This window comes from Apodemus sylvaticus, chromosome 12 (assembly GCF_947179515.1).
Source record: "Apodemus sylvaticus chromosome 12, mApoSyl1.1, whole genome shotgun sequence".
NCBI classification, from domain to species: Eukaryota; Metazoa; Chordata; class Mammalia; order Rodentia; family Muridae; genus Apodemus; species Apodemus sylvaticus.
Window position 1 is genome coordinate 4,052,340 of NC_067483.1, and position 16,418 is coordinate 4,068,757.

Consider the following 16,418-nt stretch of genomic DNA (forward strand, 5'->3'; position numbering starts at 1 on the left):
TATCTATAATGGTAATCAAGAAATATATCAAGTCACAAGGGGTCATTTCAATCTTCTTGTAACTATTGAGGCTTGCTTTGTATATGAGGCTTGACTGAGTATATGGTCAATTTCGGGAAGGGTTTCTGATGAGCTGAAAAGAGGTTATGTTCTTTCGTGTTTGGTTGAAAGCTGAATAGATACTTGGTGGGTTCATTTGTTTCATAACATTTGTTAAATTAATTATATCTTTCTTTAGCATTTGTTTCAATGACGTATTCTTTGGAGAGAGTGGAGTGATGAAGCTGTCCAAAATAATTGTGTGGGATTTGTTGTGGGATTTAAATTTTAGTCATTTTTCTTTTGGGGTGTCCTTACATTAGGGGTATGGATATTCAGAATTGAGACGTTTTCTTTCTGCACTTTTCCTTTGATAAGTATAAATGTCCTTCTCATCTCTTTTTATTACTTTTGGTGTAAACTTTATTTTAATAGATATTAGAATGTGTAACACAGCTTGTTTCTTAAATCTGTTTGCTTGGAAACACTTTCCCCAGCTCTTTATACTGAGGTAGTGTTTATGTATTTTGCTAAAGTCTGCTTATTAGTTGCAGCAGAGTAAAGAATCTTGTTTATACATCCCATCTCTTCTCCTTTGTCTTTTGATCGGTGAATTGAGTTCATTGATGTTGAGAGATATTAATGACCAATCAGTGTTGGCTCCATTTATTTTGGTGTTGGTGGTGCTAGCATGTGTGTTTGTGTGTGCATGCACTTGTGCATGTGTGTGTGTGTGTGTGTGTGTGTATGTGTGTGTGTGTGTGTATGTGTGTGTGTGTGTGTGGCTGACACTGCATTTGCTGTGTTATGAGAAAATTGATTTATTGTGATTATTTTTTGGGTTTACTTGTCCTCCCTATGTTGGAGTTTTCTTTCTGTACAGCTGGATTAGTAGAAAGAAATTGTTTGTTTTTGACTTGTAATAGCTTGGTTCTTCCATCTGGGATAATTGAAAGAACTTCTGGATATAGTACATCTGTGGTATCTTAGTTTCCTAGATAACTGTGCTGGAATTTCCTGCTTTTAGAGTTTGTGTTGAGAAATTTTGCATAATTTAAGTATGTCTGCCATTATATGTTACATGATTTTCAACATTGCAACTTTCAATATACTTTATTTGTTTTATATATTTAGAGTTCTGTTTATTATGAGGCAGAAGGATTTTCTTTTCTAACCCAAACTATTTAATGTTCTGTAGCTTTCTTCTATATTTCCAGTCCCCTTTTTTAGATTAGTAATGACTTTTTTGATTTCTTTGAGGATATTTTTTGGGTCTTTGAAGTGGACATTATCATTATTATTATTATTATTATTATTATTATTATTATAATTATAGTTTGATCTTTTCAGAGTGTCCCAGTTTTCCTGGATGTTTTATATTAAAAGCCTTAAGATTTGAGTTTTCATTTTTACAATGTGCCAATTTCTTCTATTGTATCTTCTAGACCTGAGGTTCTCTAGCTTGTTAAATTCTCTTGGTGATATTTCATCTGTAGTTACCACTCTCTTTCCTTGGTTTTCCATGTCCAGGGTTGGCACCATTTGTGTTTTCTTCATTATTTTGTTTTTCTATTTTCAGATCTTGAACAGCTTTATTTGTTTCCCTCCTCTGTTGGATTATATTTTCCTATATTTTTTAAATGGATTAATGTGTTTCCTCTTTAAGAGAATCTACCTGTTTTATTTTATTTTCCTGATGTTTTTAAGGGATTTATTCATTGCTTCTTTAAAGGCCTTTATCATGTTAATCTGATGCTCTGCAGGTTTATTCAGACAACCCAGGTTTGCTATAATATGAGATCTAAGTTTTCATGGTGCCAAATTGTACTGCCACTTTTAGTAATTTTCTTGCACTTGGCATTAGCCATCTGGTTGTCCATGTTGTTGGGTGTCACTGCAGAATGGACATTTGTCTCAGGTAGCAACAGGCCTCCAGGGAGAGAGATAAAGCTTTTGTCTTGGGATGTATTGCAGATCCTTAATTGGACATAGAAGTATGAACTGGAACTTGGAACATAGAAAAGTTGTGAGTCACCTTTAAGCTACTGAAATTGCCATCACGTGCCTAGCAGTAGGGGGACTAGGGTATGTTTTTCTCACCTGGTTGTCCCTGGTTCAAGCAGGCCTCCTGGGCAGAAGGGTGAGATGTGACCTGGGGAGTGGAATGCAGATTTGTGATGTGATTGTAGGTAGAGATGTGAATGGAAGCTATAGCTGGTTGTGCATGGTTGGAGCAGGACACCTGGGAGGCAAGTAGAGCTACAGGCTGGGAAGTGAAGTGTGGATCCATGATTGCAGGAATCCTTCCTACCTTAGGTTGTGTTTGTCATATGTTTGTTCACAGCAACAATAGAAAGCTACTGAACTGTCCTTGCACTCTGTTTTACACCACGTTTAAATATTTGAGAGAATCCTCTTTATTATCCTATGTGGTATATATAAGTATTTTTATGTCATGGATTGCCAATTAAAAACCCTCCAGTAGCTTTCCAATTGAAATCTAATCTTCTTGTTCCTTATTTATAGCTTCCATTTTAATCCTTAATACCCCTCTTAAAACCTAGATTCCTTAATTTTAAATTTCTTGGTATAATTCATGGTGAGTGCCATTTATTTCAAGGTAGCCTTTTAGAGTTTCAGTACTACAGTACTACAACCAGGTAACAGGGTAGAGATGCCACCAGACATTCTCTGGTGAGCAGAACATTTTTACACATTATCTCTGCTTTAGCAAGCCCCCTAACTCTGTGGTGTCCAAGGGATGCTCAAAGAAAACATCACCTGTCATTTTCCTTTGACACAGTTGTTAAAATGAAAATAAGCACTAACATCTCTAGGCACTTGATTGTAAGCACTCCCAGAAGAATCTCTTCAAAAGAGTGGAACTATCATTCCTTCTCAGGGGGCCAGGTTTTGAAGATGGAGCTCTTTGCCCTTGCAGCATTACAAATAATGCATAACTTGTTTGTGGCTCATCATGTCAATTTAAAATGAGTCTCTCCACAGAATTCTTTGTACATAGAGGTTTCTAGATTTGAACTATGCGCTGGTATTCTTCTAAAAAGTGATCATGGAACTTTTCTAAAAATTGTGTTAACCCTGATAGCAAGACTCAAGTCCAAATCCAGTAAGAGCACTGTGCCAGCTCACATTTCATATCTACCTATGTATCTATGTATCTATGTGTTTATCTATCTATCTATCTATCTATCTATATTTATTTATTTATATATGTATATGATTATACATTATATATGTATAGCTATATATTGTAGTTAGACTTTGTCTTCTAACTATATCCTATATTCTAATGTATTAGAATACAGATTTATGATAATCCCAGAAGAACAAAATAAAACAAAAATTAAGTGTGTACTCATATTGGCAAGCTTTCTCCAAGACCAGTGAAGACATTAATGGTGAAGACATTAACTCATGTTCTAATGAGTCTTTTCTTTCTTCAAAAGTAATTGTCTGTGTGTGTATGTGAGAGAGAGAGAGAGAGAGAGAGAGAGAGAGAGAGAGAGAGAGAGATGCATGTACATGAATATGTGAAGTTGGTACATATATATAAAAATATACATCCATGTGGGAGTAAGATATTGATATTTTATGTCTTCCACTATTTTTTTTCCATTTTAATTTTTGAAATGGGCCTCTCAGTAAACCTGGAGCTCACCAGATTTTGTCTGTTCTTTACACTGCTGTGTACTACCTGCCTCCTCCTCACTTTTTTGTTGCAGATTCACATAACCATGCTAAGTCTTTACATGGGTGATAGAGATGTATATTAGTCCTCAGGATTAGTACTTTGTTGATGAACATTAGTGCTGGATCTATAGAGAAGACAATATTTTATAAATTTTATTTAGCTGATATTTGACTCTTAATATCTGATAATTTTATGCCATGAAGAATTAAAGATCTTTGAAAATGAAATAAAAGTATTCTAAAGACACATGAAACACTGATTATTAAAAGCAGTGCAGAATAATACCAGAAAAGATGACCATGTACACAGCTGAAATGACAAATATGCCTTCTTCTTACATATACTTTGAAGTTAAATATTCATTGATTCAATAGAATTAACTCACTCATAATACCCATTCAACAGTATTATAGCGCTTTCCACTATTACTTTCATTGACATTGCTTCCTGTGTAGATGTCTCAAATAAGAAATATTTCCCACAGTTTAATTTTTGTGAGCTTAATCCTAAACCAGTTATGCTGCTTTGGGATATAATTGTGATGTCCCATAACACCCCTACTTCACCAACCAACAATATGCATATGACCTTTTTTGTGGCAGCAGAGACACTGAAGAATGTATTCAAACCACCAGACACCAATTAGTAGATCTCGGTTATGTGGGGAATTGAGCAACAGCTAAAACAGCTCAACTGAGTCAACAGAGGGTAGCATACTTGGTATACATTTTGAACGGGGATCTACACTGTCAGAGGCTGGGAAGGAGAACATCGTAAAAATTATGACTTTGATCTCTAGAGGGGAGTTTAGAGTGTTCCTAAGGTCAGTATGATTCTGCCTTTTATGGATACCCAAATTTCAGAACTGGCTAAACCACCCTATGAAGTCGCAAGAAAAAATTTTCAAATGGCCTGAGACTCAGGAGGATTCTGTCAATGGAATTAAACAATTACTACTGATGGCTCTAGACTTAGGACTGCCTGATGTGAAGTTCTTCCAGATTTATGTGTATGAGAGCAAAGGCATAGGAGACGGAGTCTTGTCTCTGTTACTAGGCTCATGGAACAGGCCTCTGAAAGTATGCATATTGGTACATTTACATAAAAATATGTGTCCATGTGGAAGCAAGATATTGATATTGTATGTCAATAAAATTATGCAAGAAACTAGTCCCACTATCATAAGGATGGCCATCATGCCTTTCATTCATCCCAGCTACTGCCTTGTTAGTCAAAGACACAGATAAATTAACAGCATTAAAAGAATTATATATCACTACCCCACACATTACAACATCCTCAAAAAAGCTGTGGACTGGTGGGTAAGCAATGCATGCATGACATATTACAAGAGCTTACTCTTCAACCCTAAATCCTGAAGCCCTGGCAATTCTTGTAGTGTAGATCTCTAAACCCAGCTTCCCTACTATCAGACCCAGATCTTGAGGTACCTTTCCACAAATATGTTTGGATCCTGAGCCAGTTACACAGATGCAAAAAAAAACTTGTCCCAACAGGCAATCTTGAACATTGAAGTCACTTGGTAGAGAGATGATAGTAGATTTGAATGGTTTAAAAAAAAAGTGCTACACAGGGGCAATAATGATATGTGATTTTGAGACTGTTGTTGATTCAGCCCTATTTGCTGGAATTTCAGTACAAAAAGAAGAGCTGATAGTTTTAACAAAGGCTCCCAATTTGAGCAAGGGCTAAGAGGACATTTGAAATAGCACATACTCATAGGGCCATATGTCAATAAGTAGGATTACTTAGAGCAGAAAGAAAGACTATCAAAAATAAGCAATACATTTCAGATTAATTACAAGCACCTGGCTACCCAAGAAGTTACCAACAATTCATTGTTCCAAACACCAAAAGGTAACTACTACAAAAGCCAAATGCAATCAGAAGGCATACGCAGCAGAAAAGGCTGACACCCTTTGTCCTCTGTAAATTCTGGCCATTTGTTTACCAGATCTTCGGCCACCAGACCAACCTATGTGCTGTAAGGTGTATATCGCTTATACATTGCCTGTGTCTTACAAGCACAGAGACTGATAGATGACAGGTGACTGTAAGCTAATTCTGATAGATGCCAAATCCAGCCTCAACATAAGTCAGGGTTCATCACAGACTAGGGATAACTAGTAGGTGAAAAAGAAGATACACAATTGAGGTAAAAGCTGAAAGACTGTTCCTACAGTGAAAGCTCCTGGACTCAGGAGTTAGTATGCTCTACAGACTTGACTCAACTCCAGTCTTTTATTGAAATCATACAAAGAAATTGGGTTACAATATTTATAGGGGGTGACTAACTGACGCTCTATTTTCTTATGCCAACATTTTTTTGTCATTCAAAATATTAAATGTTTAGAACAGAAAAAAGGAACTATAAAATCACAAATTTAAAAATTTTATACCAAGCACATTTTCTCCCAAACTCCAGTCTCCTCTGAGGTCAAGAACAGCAACATCAGTGCCATTACAATGCCAATATCTTTCTGACAAGTGTAAGAGAGTATGATTTTATAAAAGAGCAAACATGAGGTCATATTGATAACCATGCAGTATTTGTAATTCTTCCTGGACTAGGGTATACCATATATTTAAATTTTCCTTGATGTTTTAATTTCCTACCTTCTAATTCTTCTTGTAAATACTTAATTCTATTTTCTTTGGGAATACAGTCCCATGCCAATGTGCTCCAAGGTGATCTTGAAAATACAGCAAAGGGCACGTTCCTTTGCCAATATCCCTTTCTAGTACTGGTTTCCATACCCCGATCCCACAAGATCTCCTATCTGTGTCAAACATCCATGAGCCAATTTGTCAATCTATAAAAAGACCCTCACTCAACCTATTTGGAGAATTCATAGGGGCTGACACCATTGTCCTTGAATACCAGAAGTTATTGCTGACTTTTTGGGAAATATTGATGTTATTCCATCCTCAATTTTGTAATGAATATGTCTTGCTTTCAGTATATAGAATTATGCCTAATACTGAAGGATCAGTTGCATATTTACTTATCTCTGCCCAGAGTACTAGTTTACTTTCATTTCTACCTTGAGCAAGAGACAGTAACATATCAAAAATTTCCAAGATGTTCTAACTATCATCATATCCAATTGTAAATTAAGTGCAACTTCCCTAAATGTGTAGAGCTTCTACGCTTACATTTCTCTTGAATTCATGAAAAGTTTACATTTTAATATTGCTGGTAACATGTATTTCCTGGATATAAAGTGGGTTCCTACTAGTTCTTGCCTGGTCATTAAATAACAGTATAACCAAGGAGAGAGGAAAGTTAAGGAGCAGTAAATAGATAAGGAAAATGATAAATATTGCTTACTATCTTGCTGCACATGTCTTGGTCATACAGTTTTCTGATAGAGCCCAGGGCCAGCATCCAAGGAATTGCACCACCTACAATGGGATGGGCTCTTTAGCATGAATTACCAATTAGTCAATTTATCTATAGGTTTTCCTGCATCCTGGTCATTTTCTTTAATGAGATTCTCTCAAATAACTTTAGCTTTTGTCAAGTTTCCATAAAACTATCTAGTAAAACAATTGACCCTTTGTCTACTTGACTCAAACTGATCACCACATCACTGTTAGAACAGACTTTCTTTAGCATTCACTCCTGATAAATATTAAAACTCTCCACTTTACCATCATTATTTTGAAGACACTTAAAGATGGCTAAACACATTTTCTGATTATTTCTCTGCAATTGCAAGTGAACTTAAAAGAAAATTTAATCTTTGTATAATTTTCTACCAATTATGAGCTGTAGCAGACTTTCTACCTACATATTTCTCTTGATGTCCTTTATTTTACAGTTGTCATTAAATGCCTCTGCAATCTGTTTCTGGAGACTTTTATCCAGGCTGATAAAATATCTTGCTTTAGTCTATAAGCAGACAATTTTATTTGTTCAGTTATGCCACTTTGGTAATAAATTTTAAAGGCCCAAAGAAAATGTTTATACTGAAAAGATGATGTACAGGAAAACCACTAATTAGCAAACATGAAGACTCCTGCAGATGAGCTGGGACAATTACATAGAAAAAAGATATGCATTCTTTTCTTTCCACTTAGTTCTTTGTAATATGCCATATCTGAATGCCTTGAAGGAGGCAAAATTAATTAATATGTTATTTAGTTTATGATCATGCATATTTTCTTCTTCATTTTGGCATATTTTAATAATGTAGATGAATATGAGTATTTAGCTATATCTTAGTGTAGACACCTGAAAAAATGTCAATTGTAGAAAATTTTGTTTACATAAGAAGACATAAATAATCTTGAAAGAATTTGAATTAAAGATTGATTTCAAATGGTTTCTTATTTCTATGAAGCTCTCCTCTTTCCTTATGCTTTCCTTTCATGTTTGAAATAACAATTATTGTTGGCTTGTTTTCTGTATTTTTCAGAGCCTCTTTGAATTGCAATAGTCCTAATAGCTTTCCATTTACTTTTGTCTCTTAAGTAAAAAGTACCACTGATCAAATTTTTCTGTTGATCAAAATAAAGCAGATCTTGCTGACAGACAAACAAAATCCTTGCAATTTTATATACAGTTGACCTGAAAGTACAGTCATTTTTGAATTGACACCAGGAAGAAGACTTCAATCTGAGATCCAGCTAAGTTATGCACAGGGAAGAAACATCAGAAAGATCTTGGGGCTAAAAAATATATACTCTCAGGCAAAAATTAAACCTAGGTTACATTAAGTCTACACCATTATGGAGTAAAACTTTTTAAAGATAATTTGCTGAGTTTTGGTCTTTTTCTATGAATTGTAATGCTGAATACTGGTCCCACAGGCCCAGTTGCCACCACAGATGAGAGAATCTACATGGACACAAAATGCTATATGACTTTACAATTTAGTTTAAAATTTATTGGTTGAATAAAAATGGCCACAGCTTAAGCTAGCCAAAGAAACAGGTAGTCAGCATTTGGGTTCCCAGGCTTGGTGCCTGAAGAGAGTCTAGGAGGAAGAGAGAGAAAAGAGAGAAAACAGAATGTGTCCTAGGTTTCCTACCCTATTGAAAACATGCCCATGACAGACGGCCAATTGTTGGCAGTTATTGGCTGCATAGACGGGACATGGAAAATGACAACCTGGTGTTATTGTTAGGAAAATAGATTCTAATGGTTTAGAAGGTAGATATCTACTCAGCTCTAGCACATTAAAGGATTATTATTAATGTGAATGTTGTAAGTTTTTAATCCAGGAACTGATGATACAAATATAGGAGAGAAAAATCTTGACTGAGATTAAATATTTACTACAATATTTTTTTTTAAAAATTAAAAAGCAAGGTCACATAGAATTATTTTGTGTACTAGTAGATTCTCTCATTCGTTGGTGCAACTATACCTTGGCATTCAATAATTAACATTAAAATAAACAACAAAAGACCAAACCTTAACAACAAATCATCCTTACATGGGGACTAAGTTTTTGCATTATGCAGAATATAATATGGCCCCTTTCACCTTTCTGCATGAAAGGACTTGACTATATCTGGAATGAACTCTGACCTGGATCTTGGCTTGGAGATTGAGACATAATGGCTATGAATTCCAGAAGATTAAAACAGGGAGATCTCTGAGTTAAAGGTCATCTGCAAAAATGCAAGTCCCAGATCCAGGCATGGTGGCACACAACTTAAATCTGGGACACACTTTCTACTGAAGACCTATATAAGCACACTGGAAGAAGGAAGATTAACTCTTGCTTCTTCCCCTGTTTGCCTTGTTGAACTGAGCAACAGCTAGATCATTAGACTTCCATTCACAACTGTTTTGACAGTTGTTGAGAGTTGATCTACACACTATAATTAACCAGCACATTCACCTACTATCTAGAGCCTACACATAGTTGCTATGACTCTAGAGAACCCTGACTAATACATCACCTAAACTGAAAAAAGGCTGAGTTGGCTTTTATTCAATCTATCAGAACTATAGATGTTCAAGGCCAGTCCTAGTCATGTTTTCCTGAAGCTGTGTGTGAATTAATCTTCCTATCTATGCTGATGAACTCAAATCTTTGGGAATGAACCTGTGCCATAATTCTGTAAAACACATATTTATCAGAAAAACTTGGACTATAAGCTCTTCTTTCTTTGATTAAGATGATTAACCCATTTGCACAAAGGCTGATACCAAGCCACCCCAAACAAACATGTATAATCTTTCTCTAAATTCTTTCTACTTTTATGCTTTGTAGATTCTCTCTCTCTCTCTCTCTCTCTCTCTCTCTCTCTCTCTCTCTCTCTCTCTCTCTCTCTCTCTCTTTCTGAAAACTTTGTATATTTCATTATCTTTTCTGGGTGTCAAGCTTTCATAGTTTAAGATTATTTTGGTAGTTTCTATCACAAAAGATAGCCCACATTTTTTTGCTGTCTACTGTGACTGAACATGGGTTAGGGTGAAGAAAGACACTATTCCTTGTTGAAATAGTCCACCTCAGTGGCCTCTAAATATTTCTTTCGAAATCTGACCCAACAGATAAGTAGGAAAAGAAAAATATACCATGAAGCCAGATAGATACAAGGTGTTCCATACACTGTGACTACACATTAGATCTGTTCACAATCCCAATCAGAGTCAGAGATTTTAAAATCCTGACTTTAAATCTCTTAGAAAAATTGTTCATGACTAGTGTTACAATGATCCAGACAAGAGATGTCCTATCTAACAAAATACTAGGTGAACAATGTTGCACAGCTCTTGTAGGTATTCTCCCAAACTGAAGTAAGAAGATGTGATTGTTAATTTTCCTTCTTAATTTACTAGAGTGGCTAAGAAATTTTCATTTCCAGTAAAGATTCTTCAGAGAAAGATACTGCAAACATGACCAAAACTAAATTTTGTAACACTTCAAGAATTCTAGTAATTACTATATACTTGTGAGTTTACCATATTGGTTTAAGACTGAATTCCAAACCTTACTATGCTGATGTAGTATTTTGCACCTATCAGAGTGGCAGAATTGAAGAAATTCCTCCCATCAGAGCAGGAGAGGAGTAAGAATTCCAGCAATTTATCTTCCCACTTTCATATGCTTGCTGTGACATGTTTATATGACAGAGGGGGGATGGAGGAATAGAGGAAGGAGAGAAGGAGGAAGGAAGCGAGGGAGATAAAGAGAGGAAGAGAGAAAGAGAAAGAGAAAGAGAGAGACAAAAACAGACAGAGTGAGAGAAAGACACACACACACACACAGAGAGAGAGAGAGAGAGAGAGAGAGAGAGAGAGAGAGAGAAAGAGAGAGAGAGAGATGGAGTGAAAGACTGTAATTGTAGACCTAGCAATCAATAGGATCAGCTCACTGAGAACTCTGTGTATGATTAAAGTAATATATATTAATTATTATTAAAATGAAATTGTAATTAAAAACCCAAGTTTTCCACTGGCTTCCATATGACCTTGTTATATCCCTTGTTATATGTCTGAATAAATTATAAATAAAAATAACCTTCAAAATTATTCACAGTGACCTAAAGCATCACTCTTCTTATGAAAGTCTTACTATAAAATCTAACCATGTTCTGAAATGTCTCACTAACTAACAAGTCTCTACTGAATGTGGTGCATCCTCTCCCACTGAGAACATACAATGTTACATATTTCCCAAGGCCTAAGTCCATCCCATATATGTTTTTGGTTGCTGGTGGCTTAATGTCTGGTTGCTCCCAGGAGGGCTCAGTTTAATTTACCCTGTTGGTTTTCTTATGGGCTTGTCATCCCCTTCAGTTCTCTCACTTCTGCCCCTAAGACTTCTATAGGGATCAGGGAACTCAGTGTAATGCTTGGCTCATCTATCTCAGCTCACCTGCTCACTATTACACTTGCATCCATTTGAGTCTAGATGAAAGGTAAGAAACACATTACTGATAAACATCGAGGCATTAAAGTCTCTCAACATAGAAAGCTTTGGGACTAGGGGAGTGTCTGCAATGATAAGCTCCATTGTTAAATCAAAACACATCTCAAACACCCTAGCATGTCACTCTTAATGGGCAGTATATTCTTAAAGAAGTCAAATGCTTTGCTAACAATATTGAACCAAATCATCAGAATTCAAAACAGGACCATAAAATTTGAGATACCATCACCAGAGTGCACAGTAGACTGCAGAATGTAGATTAATGAGGAGGCTGTCAAGAATTTTAATGCACTTTTCATTTGTTGAGAGATCCATGTTGATTACTAAAGTATTTCCCTGAGCTGTAAAAGTTATAAAATAAATTAAATTTGTGACACCTTCAGCATTAATAAAACACTTGGTTAGTCAGTATTAATAAATCCCATATGATGATTAAAAATCACCATATCCAATGAACCCCCTACTCCCCCTCACTCCAAGAATCTAATGGCTCATGCTGGTCTCTTCCTAGGGAATTATCCCAACTAAGGATGAATTTAAAAGAGTCACTGTTAAAAGACTTGGGAAAAAGAAATCAAAGTATATGAAGAGATACCAGCTCAAAGCCTCAAAGAAACTTACATCTGTAAATAGTATCACTTCTATTTTTTTTTAATGATCTGAATATGAGATTTCTTCTTTCCTTGGCCTGTGTGGATAGTCTGTCAGCAGAAATGTAATTTTCTGTGTTTTCTTTGAACTAACTCAGTGAAAAAGCAGGAACTGAAAATGCACAGCAAAGAAGATCTGGATTAATAAATCCCACTCTCTCCCTCTCCCTCTCCCCTTCATGCATCCTATCCAGCTCTCTAATATTTTGAGCGTGTGTGTGTGTGTGTGTGCGTGTGTGTGTGGGGGGGTAGCAGTTGTAGTAGTAGTAATAGTAGTAGTTGTGGTAGTAGTAGTAGTAGTTGTAGAAGTAGTAGTAGTAGTAGTAGTAGTAAAAGTAGTAGTAGTAGTAGAAGTAGTAGAATTAGTGGTAGTAGTGGTACAAGGAGTGGTAGTGGTAGTGGTAGTAGCAGTGGTAGTGGTAGTGGTAGTGGTAGTGGTAGTGGTAGTAGTAGTATATGTATACTTTTTAACAATTGGTATGTTTATTAGGCCACATTTTAAAGCAGTTTATGTCCAGCACTCTGCTTTGGGCTTTTTGTCTTGTTTTTGGTGTGCAATAAGTGAAAGCATTTCTTTAAAAGGTACATTTTCATTAAATAGGTAGGAAATTTCTGCACCAGCCTCTTCTCCTTCTTGGAGACAGAGAGACTGCAGACCCTTTGCAGACATATTCTGTACCTTAGAAACATTCATCAAAGCAGCCCCGAGCCTCCCTAATCTTCCTTCGTGCCTTCTCAGCAGCTGAGATGGGGACAGCATTCCTCACAGGTCATTAGATATTGAGGTCCTTCATGGGTGACTCCAAGCTCTTTACAATCCACAACCCTACCACCATCCATGCCTGTAGTGCAGAATTGTGAACATTTGTCCTTTCTCGTACTGAAACCAAGATTTGGCTAATGATATTTTTGTACAGTGAGTAAAGGCTTGCCCCTATGGCTGCATCATCCTCAGAGATGACTTCCTAGTTGTGGTTCCAGAAGCATACTAGGACTGTTAGGCCATGCTGAGATTTCTGCTTGGGCACATCCAGCTGGCCACCAAAGCTCTATGTCCCCACAGCATTGTCACATCTATCAGCACTGGGAAGAAGTTCTGGCTTGCTGCCACTAGACTATTTTCTGTGATGAAGGTAATGGCCAGAAGTGGCAACGTTTCAGAGGCCAGGGTTGCTACAGCCATCTTCTTGGCAACATCTACCAGGGACACAGTCCTGTCATGACTGATGAAAGCAACTTGGCTCTGACTGGCCTAGAAACCAAGTACCCAGGCACAGCTGGTGCTTGATTCATACATCAACTCCACAAAGAGAATCTTCGATACTCATGGTGTAGGGACTGACTATTCTTCCACTTCTTTGATATAGGCAGAAAAGATCCTACACTTGAAATCATAGGAGCCTGTAGCCAGGAACATCTTTCGGGGATGTCATTTCATGCTCAGGACAGTGAAGCAGATGGGCTTCATTATGTTTGCATACCCACCACCCATTCTCCTCCTTAAAATAACAAATGGAAATGACATGGGAAGCACTGCCCATGGTGGACTTGTTGTCTTTGGGGGCCCAACACATACAAAGTGTATGTTGATTAATTAAAAGGATTACCATTTTAGTCTTCCATGTGTGACACTTTAGTTTCCAAATATAGACACTGTGGTCTGTGCCACAAGCCAAAATGTGGTTACTTTCAGGGGCCCAGTCATTGCCTGTCACCTGTGCTTCTTGAGCTCATGTGCCTATCCAGTTAGCACCACTCTTCTCATATATGTATAACTCATGGTTGCTGGGGCAAATGGTGATCTGTGTATGGTCCTTTTGCCAGGGAGAAATTCTGTTCAGCACATCGACTGTCCAGAGAATGCGGGCAAGGAGCCCCGAGGAAGAGGAGACAAGTAATTATGAGCTACCACAGCTTTCTAGTATATGCTTATTCTTAAGATCACATGTTAGTTTTTTAAATAAAAAGCACCATCAAATATCATTTTCTTGTTTCCGATGCAATGGGATAGTTCAGGCTGACAAACTTCCAGAGTTTTCACGTGTCTCCACATAAAATCTCAACACAGAACTCCTGAGTTGAAGTTGCATTCCATAGCATCTGACATATTTATACGTTTTCTTGAGACAACGCTCTGGTTATTAGGTTCACTAGGCAAGTAATTTATCTTTGAGCCATTTTCAAAAAAAAATCACATGCTCTCTAGTGATTGGTGTATACTCTAGGTGCTATAAGTATGAATTTAGAAACTTTGTCCAAGGAACTAGGTCTGTGTGGCCTAATTCATTGAGGTCAAACCACCAATCAAAGGATTTACTTGATTACTTCATTCTTCAGTGGTAGAAATGCTGAAATGCTGTGACCATTTTCTAACAGCCTTTATCATGCAAGGTCAACTATGCCCATTTGAAAATATCAGAGTTTAAAGAAATAAGAAAGAATTTTTTTTTTAAAAGCACTTCATAGAGGAAAGCTACACAGTCTCAACTATTTTCTCAAGACTCTTTGTGTAACATATGCCAACATATGTACATCTACATTCCAAGTAGTATTCCTGTGAAGAAGCAGAAGCCAGCAGACAATGCTAATAGGATCCTCTTTATTTCTCTGAGTTTTTTTTTTTTTTTTTTTTTTTTTTCAAACTTGGACTCTTGTTAAATCTGAAGCTTAGCTTTTTGGTAGTACTGACTGGTTTGGCAGCTCTCTATCAGTTTCTTTCCCCAGTGCTGAGGTAGCAAATGCACAGCATACTGATATTTACTTGTGTTCAGAGGACTGAAACTCAGGTATTTATCTTTACATAAAATGTTTATTTTTGACATTCTTAAGCCTGCACATTAGTTTTATTGAAGAGATATATGTTATCCATACTTTCCTTTACAAGTCTTACATACATTTCAACAAATTTCTCAACCCAGTACAAGAGTTAAAACTTAACCAAAAGACAGTAATACTGATATGAGAATGGGCATACAAACATTGATCTTTGAAAATGTACTTTGGAGTCAATTAGAAAATAATATGGAAAGTTTCATAGCAATGATACATGCTGGATGGTCTGAGAACATGTTCTGGTATGGTTCATTGAAAAAGTATAGTACTTGACTACTGGGAATATTCTCCTCATGAAGTCAAAATATAAAGTTTGTCTCAGAAAAACAAAGATGAATATCATCCTGAAGGATGATGGAAACTTATTTATGTCTTTTCACAAAGTAAGTCATATGTACCTTGAGAAAGGGAATCACCCAAATTAACAGTTAGGTAATAATTTCAGAACATTTGATTTTAATGTTTGAAATTTGATTTTTTCTTTTAACAACAGATAAAATTTACCAGGAAAATAAGTTTAAATTCTACAGTAACAACTTTCAAATAGGAAACCCATTTCTGAAAACAATGAACTTTCCATTTACAAAATCTTTGATGCTCTGCAGTAGCGTGGGCTAATTGCTCAAGGGTTTCATCATGTCTATTTCCCTATGAATTAAGGACAAAAGTTCAAAAGAGAAAAGCATTCCTGCATGTACTCCACAAGCTCTGCTATCTTATATCACTATAAGATTTTTAGTTTACTTTGCAAAATGAATGTAAAAATCTTGTGAAAGCCTGAGATCCATTTTGAGATGTGAAAAGACATTTTTGCTTAACCAGAGAATATGATGAACATTTCCACTTCCTTATCTATTCACTGTCTTTCTTACTCTTTTCATTGCTGTGAAAATTCCCTGTAATGTTAACATTAACATAACAAATAAAAACAGAAAAAAAAAAATACCAAACACCAAAAACGCAGAAACAAAACCAAAACCAAAAACCAAAAACCAATAACCAAAAACCAAAAACCAAAAACCAAAAACCAAAAAACAAAAAACAAAAAACAGAAAACAAAAAACAAAACAAAAAAATCTTTAACTCCAGAAAAGATTATTTGGCTAACAGACGGAAGGCAGTTTATCCTATCTAAGAAGGCACGGTGACAGGAATGTAAAGCAGTAGATACTTTGTTTCTACCAAACAGGAAGCAAAGACACATAAATCCTGGTGCTCAATTTGCTTGTCTCTTTTGTTTATTCCATGATCTCTGAACATAAAATGCTGCCC

General features: G+C 36.2%; 1 pseudogene; it reads right to left on the reverse strand.

Moving 5' to 3' along the window:
- Positions 1–13,087: 13,087 nt before the first annotated feature.
- Positions 13,088–15,136, reverse strand: LOC127697737 (actin-related protein 2/3 complex subunit 1B-like; annotated as a pseudogene).
- Positions 15,137–16,418: the final 1,282 nt, after the last annotated feature.